This window comes from Carcharodon carcharias, chromosome 17 (genome assembly GCF_017639515.1).
Source record: "Carcharodon carcharias isolate sCarCar2 chromosome 17, sCarCar2.pri, whole genome shotgun sequence".
In the NCBI taxonomy this organism is placed as follows: Eukaryota; Metazoa; Chordata; class Chondrichthyes; order Lamniformes; family Lamnidae; genus Carcharodon; species Carcharodon carcharias.
In genome coordinates, this window is record NC_054483.1 from 60,203,949 (window position 1) to 60,217,015 (window position 13,067).

Genomic DNA, 13,067 nt, shown 5'->3' on the forward strand with positions numbered 1-13,067 from the left:
ATGTTAAAAACATGTCCAGGCAGGGACATGTTAGAAATTTGTTTGAAATTTTTTTTTAATGACAGATTGAAACCTCATCCCACCCGTGGATGAGGTTTCGCAAAAAATCCAAAGGCCGCTTGGCCTTTTCACCTCGGGCAGTAAAAAATTGAATTCAATTACATCTTTAATGGCTCTACTAGACCTGTTAATTTGTTAGAGGGTGCGCTGCCAACTACCGTGTGCGCCTGCTGGCCGAAATATCGCACGAGTGTGCGAAGACATCGAGACGCTTGTCCAGTGTCATCGCGCGTCATTTTACACTTGTTCAGGTAGGGGGTGCACCTGCCCGATGAGCTGAAAATTCTGCCCTTTATGTCCCTACCCAGCTTTGTATTGTCAGCAAACTTCTATGCTTACACTCGACCCCCTTTAGACATTAATATAGATTGGAAATAGCTAAGGCCCAACACTGGTCTTTGCAATATCCCAGTAGCAACAGGCTGCCCACCCCAAAACAAGATGTTTATCCCACTTTTGTTTTCTGTCCTTTAACCAATCCTCTAATACCCTTATCTGGGCCATGACATGTAGCTGGTGGCAATTTCTCTGTTTTCTGCATGCCCATTTTTAGTTTGTTCATTTTGTGCTGAACAGCATGCAGTTAATTCTGTTGTGTGGAAAGGCGCTAAGCGGGAAATGGGCTGAGATCAAATATTTTCTGTAAAGTTTCCTTACGGTCAGCACTAAAAGGAGAAACTTCTGTCATCAGTCTACCTGAATTGGAACCAAAGCCAAGTGAGATAAACAGCAACATGCTTGGTTATTTCCTGCAATTATTCTAAACTCACAATGGTGTGGTAAATCAGATTTCCTGGAATATATATTTTTTAATCTTGGGTAAATATTGGAGAGTCTGACTGTCTGAAGTACGGGTCTCATTCTGCTGCTGAGGGCCTGCAAATCTGAACTGAAAGAAAGTTCCGTGCCCAGCTTGTCAGGTTTGCGCAGTTTGGCAAGTCCAGAAACCTAATGGCCAGCAGACTGCTAGGTACGGGACTGGGAGACTTCCATCCCCCAGGTCCACCAAAATGGATTCTCAACTGGACTTCTTGAGCTACGTCACCAAAGAAAAAACTGCCCCTCCTACTTTCTGCTGGAGGTCCCAGAGATTTCAGAACATGCGAAGCAGTTTTTTTTTGATTGATCATGGCATTTACCTGCAGTTATTTTCTTGTTGCTTTACACAAGCACACGCCAAAGCCCCTTATGACTGTGTGCATTTTTTTGCATAATATTAATATCACTAGAAGTCATAAATATTGATCATAAATCATTGGTTGCTCAATCTGCATCCTACCCTGGATAGCCAGAGGGGAACTCTTAATGTGCCAGGGTGGATATATGGGCTGAGCTCAAGTCTCTAGGGGTGAAGCCACTTAAAATTTGATGCTAATGTTATCCCTTTAGCTGTTTGCTAATGCTTAAACATTTAAAAAGTTCTTATCTCGTGAACTCTTTTTTTGGAAAAATATACTTTATTAATAAAATATCTGAAAGAACATTACAAAACATTTCAAATAGGAAATCACAAAAAGTGCAAATTCAACTTTTGCACATAGATCATGGGATGCTTCAATACAATCAATGAACATTCAAGACATTTCAACATGGTCATTACTGTCAGTGTAATGGTATTCAATTTACCAACATAGGTCATGTTGCATTCTGAGGTGCTTCCAAACAATTATGATACATTTAGTATTCACTGCATACATTCATTGCGAGCTTGGCCAAAATAGCCAAGTGGTTATGGTAGTGGGTTTGTAACCCCAAGATCAAAAGTTCAAATCTCACAATGGCAAACTACGTAACTTCATCTGAAATAACAGATGGAAACGGGTTTGTACTCAAGAGTTACATTCATTGTGAGTCTTACGGCCCAAGGGGTTTACATAATTGCCAGCCCCTACTCTATAGCAGAAAGATTTTAGCCACCTTATCTCGGGAACCCTTTGAAGTTCACTTCATTCCAGTTGCGGTTCTGCTGCAACAAGTGACAGAACCAAAAGCGCTATACCTTCATCATAATTCACATCTCAGCCACACTACACATTTATGTAACCAATGCCATACATGCGATAAATCAAAGCTGTGAGCGAATATTGGTCGCTATGCACCAGCCCTGTGGTCGCCACACCTTTCTCCGCCCGCCCCCGGTCTGGAATCTCACTCATCTGTATTACAGGCCAGAGAATGTGCACTGACCTAAGTGTGTGCCATTTGCCGATTTCCAGTTCAGAAGTCCCGGAAACTGGGCGGTCTTGACCCCTGTGTCATATGCCCTCTCATCGAATAAGAATTTGGACTGGAAGACACAATTGCAGGGCTGTACAGTAAGCCGTTGTCAGATGCGTTCCGCAATTGTACTTGAGGCACCAGTTCCCTGCTTTTGCATCATTGCACATCCGACACATCACTGGAGGCGTCTTAGTGGGTGGCGCTAAAGCAACAGCAAAACTCTGAGGCAATTCAGGTCACCTCACATCACGTCGGACATTTCACGGTGTGCGGTATAACTTCAGAACGGTATCAAGGCTGCTGTACACATCATCGGCACTTGAGAAACTTTACTGCCTGTCTTTTTTAACTTCATGAGAAAGTGGAGTCGCCCCAAAAAATAAAGTGAACAAATTCCGGGCTAGCTCGTTGGATTCTGCACATGTGCAAGAAGCAATGATTGAACCTGATTGAATGGTTGGGTTTTTCTGTTTGCTTGGCTGTGTCCATGCATGGGCCTTGTGCAGTCTGGGGCGCTGATTTTTCGTCTCATGTACTTGCAGCTACTGGAGCAGTGACTGCAGGATAATGGGATAGAGTGCAGGCCTGAGAGAATCCTCCTGATTGCCCCCCAGTTAAAGGACTGGCGGACCACCAAATGGGCCTTGTTAGGGATGTGCCCTCCTCCTCCATTTGATCAATATGAATTATGCTCAGGCAATCAAATACCGGCACTGGCATTTAACAAATTTTCCGCTCTCTGGATGGAGACCTGACAGGTGACTTGAGATGCGCGTTGGGACATGTGGAGGTACAGATATCAATGGGAATTTCCCGGGAAGCTTAAACTTCCGAAGAGCAATTCCCCTGCTCCCTGGGACCCTCCGTCAATGTCTCCGAATCGGAGCTAGAATGGGAGATTTCAGACAGTTCTGCAGTACTTACCTGGATAGTTACCCAGAAAATGATTAAAATCTAGTCTAACATTGGTTAAGTACACAACTGCAACTTCTCTACCCTCCTGACCACCCAACTACCCACAATCACCTGACTACCCCCTGACCTGGCCTGACTACCCGCCCCCCCACACCCCCACCCGATCCAATTATCCACCTAACCCCTACCTACTTACCTCACCCATTTACCCACCTCATCCACTTACCCATCTCACCTGCTTACCAACCTACCCACCTCACTCACTTACCCACCTCACCCACTTACTTACCTTACACCCATTCTTTCATTCACCCATTCACTAACATTAAGACTGGTCCATTAAACCTATCATGCCACAGCTAGTGCCGGAAAAAGGGGGCAAGTCTTCTGATCTGATCCAACAGTGATCAGAAGATTTGGGCCACAGTGTCTTTTACAATCTCAGAATGTCCCAAAGTATTTTACAGTCAATGAAGCGCTTTTCACTATTGTAGGAAATGCAGCAGCAAGTTCACACACAGCAAGCTCACACAAACGGAAATGCAGTAATGACGGGATAATCTGTTTTAATGATGTTGGTTGAGGAAAAAATATTGGCTAGGACACCGGGGAGAACGCTGCTGCTCTTCTTCAAAATAATGCCAAGTATTCTTTTATATTAATGTGAGAGAAAAGATGAGGCATTGTTTTAATATCTCATTGATTGAAAAACAGCACCCTTGACAGTGCAGCACTTGCCTCAGCACTGCGCTGGAACATTAGCCTAGATCTTCTGCTTGAGTCTTTGGAGCAGGACTTGAACCCACAAACTTTAACACAGCTTGCCCCTAGGTTTTCAAATCTTCACATTCAATAATACATGGCCAAGCCTGTGATTCAGATCTGAGAAGTGCTCCTTCCAAACAGCACTGAGACTCACCACACCCAGACTAAATTTTGAACTTTGCAGCATAAATTGTTTTTCCACTTCATGTTAAAGTTTCCCACTTTGAACATCGGCTGGCTTTGTAGAACATTGTCAAAGCATGTGTAAAGTTGAATGAGTTGGTTATCAATAACTTTGAGATACATTTGTTTCATTCCAAAGCAGAAACAGTAGCAGAAACCACCCACACCTTGGTATTCACCACAATGAAAGTGTTGGCCTCTCTGCAACAAAAATATTGCTTTCATGTGAATGGAATAAAGTGGTAGGAGGCAGTGACTCAGCAGCTTAATGTACTGCCACAAAACACAATGGATTGTTCCAACCCCTAAATCGGATCACATCTTTTGATTACATCCAATAAATGGCACTGAGTGCCAGCTATTGTCATGACGTTTACAACAGAAAAGACCTTTATCTCAAGAAGGGAGAACCCATATTAAACCCAGGTTTGACCCAGTTTAAAATTATTGACCAATTCTAAAGCAAGGATCCAGTATTGAAGGGTGAATTATCAGAAATGACTGTGAGTACGAGTGGGAGAATGAGATTTCTTGTGAAATAATGTTATCAGCTTTGTGTACTAAGGTTATAGAAATTGCGTTAGCCTTGAGTCAATTGGTAGCGTTCTCAATTCTGTGACATGAATTCAACTCCCATTAAATCAGGCCTGTCCAACCTTTTCACTTGAGGGGCCACATTTCCATTTTCTTCTCACTCAAGGGACCAATGAGCAAATCTCAGAAAGTTAAGGTCTGGCACAATGTTAAACATGGTCGGCGAGCTGCTGGGGGGGGGGGGGGGGGGGGGGGGGCGGGAGCGGGGCCCACTCGCCAACATGTAATATGATGCGGGATGATGTCAGGCAGAACTCCCAATGTCACCCCGCGTCATTTCAATTTTCAGGTCGGCGGGGGTGCAGCTGAATCAGCTGTGCGCCCACCGACCTGTCAACGGCCAATTGAGGCCATTTAAAAAGTAATTGAAATCATTAATGGACCTGCCCGTCCAACCTTAAGGTTGGCGGGCAGGCCAGGAGCCCCAGCGGGTTCAGAAAAAGCATGATACCTCATCCACGGGCAGGATGAGGTTTCATGTAGGTTTTTAAAAAATTAATAAACGTTTCATTAAAAGTGATGCACGTGTCCCAACTCATGTGACAGTGTCACATAAGGGAACATGTCAGGGAAATTTTATTTTTGCCCTTTTACCATTTTTGAATTTGGCGCCGATCTCCCTGAGGCAGCACTTAGTGCATGCGTGTGCATGCGTGAAAGAGCGCACTCTCGTCTAAGGGATCCCCCCGCCCACAGAGGGAGTGCATAGCGCTTCCTGGCGGACATCACGCTGGGCAGACCTTAATTGGCCTGCCCATGTAAAATGGCGGGGCACCCCCAATCAGGGGCGCCGATCGGAGGCAGTCCTGACTGCGCCCGCTCCTGCGCTTCCCCACCCCCACCGGGGGGAAAATTCTTCCTCATGAATTTCAAAATGAAGTTGAGATGTAAAGAAAAGAAGCCACCTGCTGAGCAAAATAAAGCAATGTCAAATCAATAAAGAGAAGATGCTAGAGGGACAGAGTCGGCTTGTCTGGCTCACTCCCAACCTCTTGATGCTCACTCACCCTCAGCCACCGTCTGAGTGGTCGTGATTGTGTGTTGGTGTGAGGGGGTGAGTGGGAATCCTGAGACTGCAAGTGAGCTACACACACACACACACACACACACACACACATACCATCCTCAGTCATTGTATCTCTCCGCTCCATCGCCCCCTACCACCATCCTCCCACACACACACACACTCACTCACACTCTCACTCACTCATTCATTCTCTCCCACACACACATTCACTCACTCTTTCTCCCAAACATACACACTCACTCAGTCTCTCGTACACACAGGCTCACTCACTCACTCACCCTCTCCTCCACACACACTCTCTTCCTCTCTCACGTATACACACACACACTCACTCACTCATTCACCCACATTCACTCACTCACTCATTCACTCCTACAGACAGACACTCCCTCACTCTCCGACACACACACACTCACTCATTCACTCACTCACTTTCTCTCCCACACATATACTCACTCACTCACTCTACCCCCTGCATAAACACAGACACACTCACTCTCTCCCACACACACAATCACTCATTCTCTCACACACACATACTCACTCACTCGCTCTCTCACACACACACTCACTCACCCACTCACTCTCTCTTCCACATACACCCACTCACTCACTCTCTCCCACATACACACACTCACTCACTCACACTCTCACTCACAAACACTCCCACTCACTCTCTTTCTCCCACATATAGACATACACACACTCCTCTCACACACATACTCACTCACTCTCACACACACACACCTACTCACTCTCTCTCACACACATGCTCACTCACACTCACTCACTCTCTCACTCATTCGCTCACTCACTAACTCATTCTCTCTCACTCACTCCACCACACACACACTAACTCACTCACTCACTCACTCACTCTCACACACATGCTCACTTTTGCTCACACACATGCACACTCAATCACTCACTCAGTCTTTCTCACTCACTCACACTCTCACTCACTCTCTCTCCCACATACACACTCACTCATTCTCTCTCACACACACACACATTCACTCACTCACTTACTCTCTCTCAATCACTCACTCACTCTCCCACATGCACACACTCACTCTCTCCCCCAAAACACACACACAAACACTCACTCACTCACTCTCACACACACACTCACTCACTTTTTCTCTCACATCAATGATGAGACTACACAAGAATGTTGCACAATCTGACACTCTCACTTCTGTGCACTGCACCCTTACCTTTGTCAGAGACCCCTGCCTCTCCATGACTGGCTGAACGAGCTGGGTGGTGGCTCTCCAGCTCCAAGGCATCCAGTTAAAATCTTGTCAATATTAGGAGGTTTGTGGGAGGCCTCCACCTGTCTGTGACTTCTCTATGTTATTGTGGCTCATCTTCTCCTGAAAGGGCAGAGGAGAATTGATTAGTCCTAATTAGTCCTGAATAGTCTCTACCTGCAGCATCATTGCAGCCTGGCCAACACCACCTGAGGAACACCCTGCAGGGCATATCCAAGTCGTGGCCCTCGAGCCCCACGGCACTTAGTCCAACCAGCCAGGACTCACCCCCTTGGCCAGCTCCAGCATCATTGATAGTTGGCACACAGATTCTAACACCCCTTATGTCAACAGGGGGGGACGGCCAGCCCTTAAAACTTCTTCACACTGATCCATGACAACGTGATACTCACCCATCCTGAGCACAGCAAGCCGTTGAACCTTTTGTGGCACTGCACCCATATGCGCCACACAACGTTGTGGCTATTGACCTCAGTTGCCACCTCCCCACCAGGCTTCTTTAAAATCTGGTGCGGTGGCCTCCTCCTCCCATATCTGGGAATGAGGGTGTCCCACCTGACATCCACCTCCTCCAGGAGGACTGCGAGGCACTTGACCAAAATATGGAGGGGCGGGGGAGAGGTGAGTGCCCAGCCGACCTGCCCTCCCACCTGGCATCTTCAGCTGCTGTTGAGGCCATAGCTTCAGTCTCCAGGCCACAGAACATGATTCTCTCCTGGTAGCCTTCAGGGAGCTGCCTCTGTCTATTTTTAACTGCCTGCCGGGTAGCCGTTGGACCCGGCTCATGGCAGGACCCCATACCCCTCCGGCCCCTCCCGACCATTGGGAAGACGCATTTCACACTGGGCTGACTTTAATTGGCCAGCCAGCCTGATGGACTGAGTGCGGTCGGAGGTCTGTTTCCCGACCACTCCCGGGTTTGCCAATCGCACCCGGTTGCCAAGGGTAAAATTCAGGCCATAGAGGTGAGAAGGAAGTTGCCAATATTTATAGGAACTGAAAGGCAGAATTAAATTATTAAAAAGAAAAGATATTTCCACTTGTTACTCTGCTTTGATAAAGATAACAGTGAGGACAGGGGGGAGGATGGAGGCCCCGCGACCCTAACATCATGTACGTGGGCACCACCTGAAACCTAGATACCCATTCAGGGGGTCTACCATTTGGTATGACCACATCATCATTATAATCAGAGGCAATGACAATTGAAATCACCCCTTGCAATGCTTTTGTAAGGTGGAATGATGGTCTGTATGACAGATGGAATAGTCCTAATTAAGTCCTGAGAACCCTGAGATGAAGTGCTCTTGAGGGAATCTATGGAAACAGCCATAGTTGCCCCTCCAGAAGCAACAATCCCTTTTAAATCCCTCATTGCTGTATCATTATCAAAGCTGTTCTTCATGCTCTGGCACACCTTCGTTGTGTGCTGCTGATGCAGCTCATGGACTTATACATCACTGTGATCTACAACGCAATGAGATGAGACTCTCCACTGTCTGCATATGAGAGCTATGCTCCTGGATCAATCTTCTTATGGAGACTGGCCCCTTTGCTTGGAACCCTGGGCTCCTCAGGTGAATCCAGTCATTTATGGCCTCTTCCCCAGGAAAAGGTGGTTGGTTCCTCCTCTTTCCCTCCCAGATCCTCGCTGCTGTGTGCTTGATCGCAAGCTATATCCTCATTCTCACTGGATACCTTTTACCGAGTGGTTGTGCAGAGCTTGAATAAGTAATGTACATTGGTGGAGTCAGGAGTCGACCTTGATCTGCCAGGCTACTCAGCAAGGTTTTCTCTGTGCAAAGGCCCGATATCTGAAAGAGAGAGAAAGTGTTCACTTTAAACTTGTGATTCAGAAGAAATTACTAGGCAATGATAAAAATATTCAGGCTGTGACTCAGTCATCTCATTGCCAACTTGAGCCTGGCAGCATTCTAATATTTTCTCCACCTCCCGTCACCTGCCCATTGTGTCTTCTATGATTGGAGAACTTCCTTAACTTCCCTACTGCAGGATCCAATGGTTGCTCACTTTTAACTTGTGGCACTTTGATGTGGCACAATGGTCTGAGTAGTATTCCCCCCAAAGTCCTGTGCTCCCAGCTGTATTAAAATTCCCTCATGGGACCCCCCAGTAAATCAATTTCTAAAATCCTTATCCTTGTTTTCAAATCACTCCTCAGCCTTACCTCACTCTTCGTTGTAAACCTCTTCCATCTGTCTTCCAGTCAACATTGGCTGTCTACACAGAATGAACCTAGAGTGCAACATCTCCCAAATAATGTATACCTATGCCCATACAGTAACTGTTATTGGAGAATTCAACTGCACAGGACATCACAGTAGAATCAAGTCCTATCCTCACATGACACCTAAGTAAACATGACATGGAAAATTAATGGAACTAAACACTGACAAGGCACATGGACCTGCTGGCTCGCATCCTATGTCCTTAAAGGAAGTGGTTGCAGAGATGGTGTTTGCATTGGCTGTAATTTTCCAAAATTCCCTAGATTCTGGAAAGGTTCCAGTGGATTGGAAAACTACTATTCAAGAAAGGAAGGAGACAGAAAGCAGAAAGCAATAGGCCAGTTAGTTTAAAATCTGTTATTGGGGAAATGCTAGGATCCATTATTATTATAGAGGTGATAGCAGGACATTTAGAAAACTGTAATACAATCTGGCTAAATCAACATGGTTTTGTGAAAGAGAAATCATGTTTGACAAATATATTTGAGTTCTTTGAGGATGTAAAAAAGAGGGTGGATAAAGGGGAGACAGTAGATGTAATATATTTGGATTTTCAAAAGATATTTGCTGAGGTGCCACATAAAAGGTTACTGCAGAAGATAAGAACTTATGCAATTGGGTTTGCTATACTATCATGGATGGAGGATTGGCTAACTAACAGGAAACAGAGAGTGGGGGTAAATGAATTATATTCAGGTTACTAAACTGTAACTAACGGAATGCCGCAGGGATCAGTGCTAGGGCCTCAACTATTTATGATCTATATTAATGAATGTATTGTCAAATTTGCTGATTCTAAAAAAGATAGTTGGGAAAGCAAATTGTGAGGAGGTCACAATGAATCTGCATAGGAATATAGACAAGTTAAGTGAGTGGGCAAAAAATTGTCAGATGGAGTACAATGTGGGAAAATGTGAGGCTGTCCACTGTGACAGGAAGAATAGAAAAGTGGAATATTATCTGAATGGAGAGGGACTGCAGAATAATGCGGCACAGAGGGATCTGGGTGTCCTTGTACATGAAGGGTCAGCATGCAGGTACAGCAACTAATTAGAAAAGTAAATGGAATCTTGGCCTTTACTACAAGGGAAAAGTAGGGAAGTCTCAACTGTGCAGGGCATTGGTGAGACTACAACTGGAGCACTGTGTGCAGTTTTGGTCTCCTTGCTTAAGGAGGAACGTACGTGTATTGGAAGCAGTTTAGAGAAAGTTCACTAGGCTGATTCATGGGATGAATGTGTCTTATGAGGAAAGGTTGAGCAAGTTATACCGATACTAATTGGAGTCTAGAAGAATGAGGTGATCTTATTGGAAAATATAAGATTCTGAAGGAATTTGTCAGAGTAGATGCTGAGAGGATGTTTCCCATTGTGAGGGAATCCAGGTCCAGGGGCACAATTGAAATAAGGAGTCTCCCATTTAAGACAGAGATGAGGAGGAATTTCATCTCTCAGAGGGTCATTAGTCTTTGGAATTCTCTTCCCAGAGAGCAATGGAGACTGGGTCATTGAATACAATTAAGGCTGAGTTAGACAAATTTTTGGTCTACAATGGAGCTAAGGGTTATGGGTGACAAAATGGAGTTAAGGCCACAGCAAATCAGCCACAATCTTATTGAATGTCAGAGCAGGCTCAATGGGCCAATGGCCCACTCCTGATCCTATTTCTTATGATCTTATGGTGTTTTTGTGTACTACCAACAATATTGGTGGGAAAGCAGTTAGGTGTAGCTGATTTACCTTTCCTTAACCCAGGCACTAAGACCAGTTGCAAAGCCTTTACTCTTTGCCTCAGGTGAAATTAGTTAACTCTGCATGCACTTGGGATGCAATATGCAGGTTTCTTGGTTTGGATGACTTCACTACTCACTGGATGCATTATTTGATGAGATGCTAACTGAGGCTCTGTGCACAAGGATGGATGGATATAATAAAGGTTTTGTGACACTCAAGGATCTTTTCCAGTATCCTCATTAACTTTCCTATCACAATCAATAGCATCAAAAATGCGAGTCATTCACCTCATGTCTATCTATGCAATACTAAGCTCTGAATACTATGCAATACTAAGATTGCCTCATTTGCTGACATAATAGCGGTGACTGTATTTCAAGAGTAAACATTGCATTTTGTTAAAATGCAAGCTTTAAAATAAACTTGCTGAGACATCTATTTTTTAATTAAATATACTATGCTGTATGTTATTTTCTGTTGTAGAGGAAGTTGGTGGGCAGAATGATATGTATAGCTCATGATAATATCTAAGTTGATCATCTTCCGTATGAATTTACCAAGTTAATTTCACAGAAATAGTCCATTTAGCACATTATTATGGAGGAAAATACAGATAAATAGAGCTGATAACCTCATGAAGTGGATCAGGTGAAATTTTGATTGAAGCAATTATGCTCAAACAGTTTAGGACTTTATCTGTATCAAATTTTGAGTTTTTGGTGTTCTGGCAAATGGATTGCCTACCTATTAAACTGATGTATGATGACATCCTTAAGGAAGGATTCAGCAGTTGATGTAACCACTGTGAATATATGAACTGACAGTAGGCAGATTATCACATGAAGATAATCTTTGTTAGAAAAGAAATAAATTATGTTGAGCCACACTAATTTAATGGACATGTATCTCATCACTAGTTATCAAAACAGCTTTAATTTCTACAGCTCACTCTGACAGGGGGAATGAGGAATTACGATTGATATACATCACATATACATCTTCAACATGTGTGTCAAGACCTTAAAGTACCAACAGATTACACAAGTGTTGCTCACTCTTGAAGGAAAAAAAGAGTCAAAAGGAAATCTTTGTAACTTATGCCCAGAATCTATTTCACAATCATCCAAAGAGCTGGCGCATTATTTAAAGAAAGGCCTTGATATTGCCTTAAGGCAGCAATTGAATGGGGTCAGAATTGTGAGGCTGAAGCCCAGATGTCAGCTGAACAGGTCAGAATCTGTGATCATAACTGCATTGATGCAGTTAATTTTGATTTCCAGGTGTTGTGTCACACAACTGTGCAGCGGGCATGGTGTGACCTCAACCATAATTAAAGATAACATTTGCTGATTCGTCTACGTCCTATTGTTTAAATTGCTCTCCCCCTTCACTCTGTCTTGCCACATATTCCCCAACACATCACCCTTCATATCTGCTGCACTTTTAGCAGCCTTCACTGTATATGCACTTCATCACCTCCCCAGTTATCTACTGTTGCTACTCTCCTCAGTCCTTATGCAATTTGATAGATCTGCCTGATAGTCATCCAAATCAAATCTACTGTATCAAGTGGGTGAATACCTCACCTTCGCACTCACAGGTCTGTGTTTTCACCTCTTGTAGGAAAAGAGTGCACAAAATGCAAGGGAGAGGGAGAGGACTGGAGTTGGGTGCCACAAATATTTCAGCGAATAGGGGTAGAGAAGGAGGTCCTGGGATAAGTGGCACATCTCTAAGTGAGAGATGAGAAGATGGAGAGCTCGAAGGATCTCTGAACCACATTTGCTGACTTCATTCCATTGATGACTGAGTTATGAGAAGACTGACTATGGCAATGGTCAAGAGGGACCGAGAGGAGAAATCACATCCCCTCCTTTGTCTTCTGAGATGGTACACATATAGCAAGTGTCAGAGAGCATTAATGAGGACTCTTCCTCAGAGGATCTCATTCCTCTGGAGGGTGCCTTGTCACAGGGGGTATAGCCCAGCACCAGCACAAATACTTACACTTCAGTGAGTCCACTAAAAGTTAGTTGGGTTGTTATGA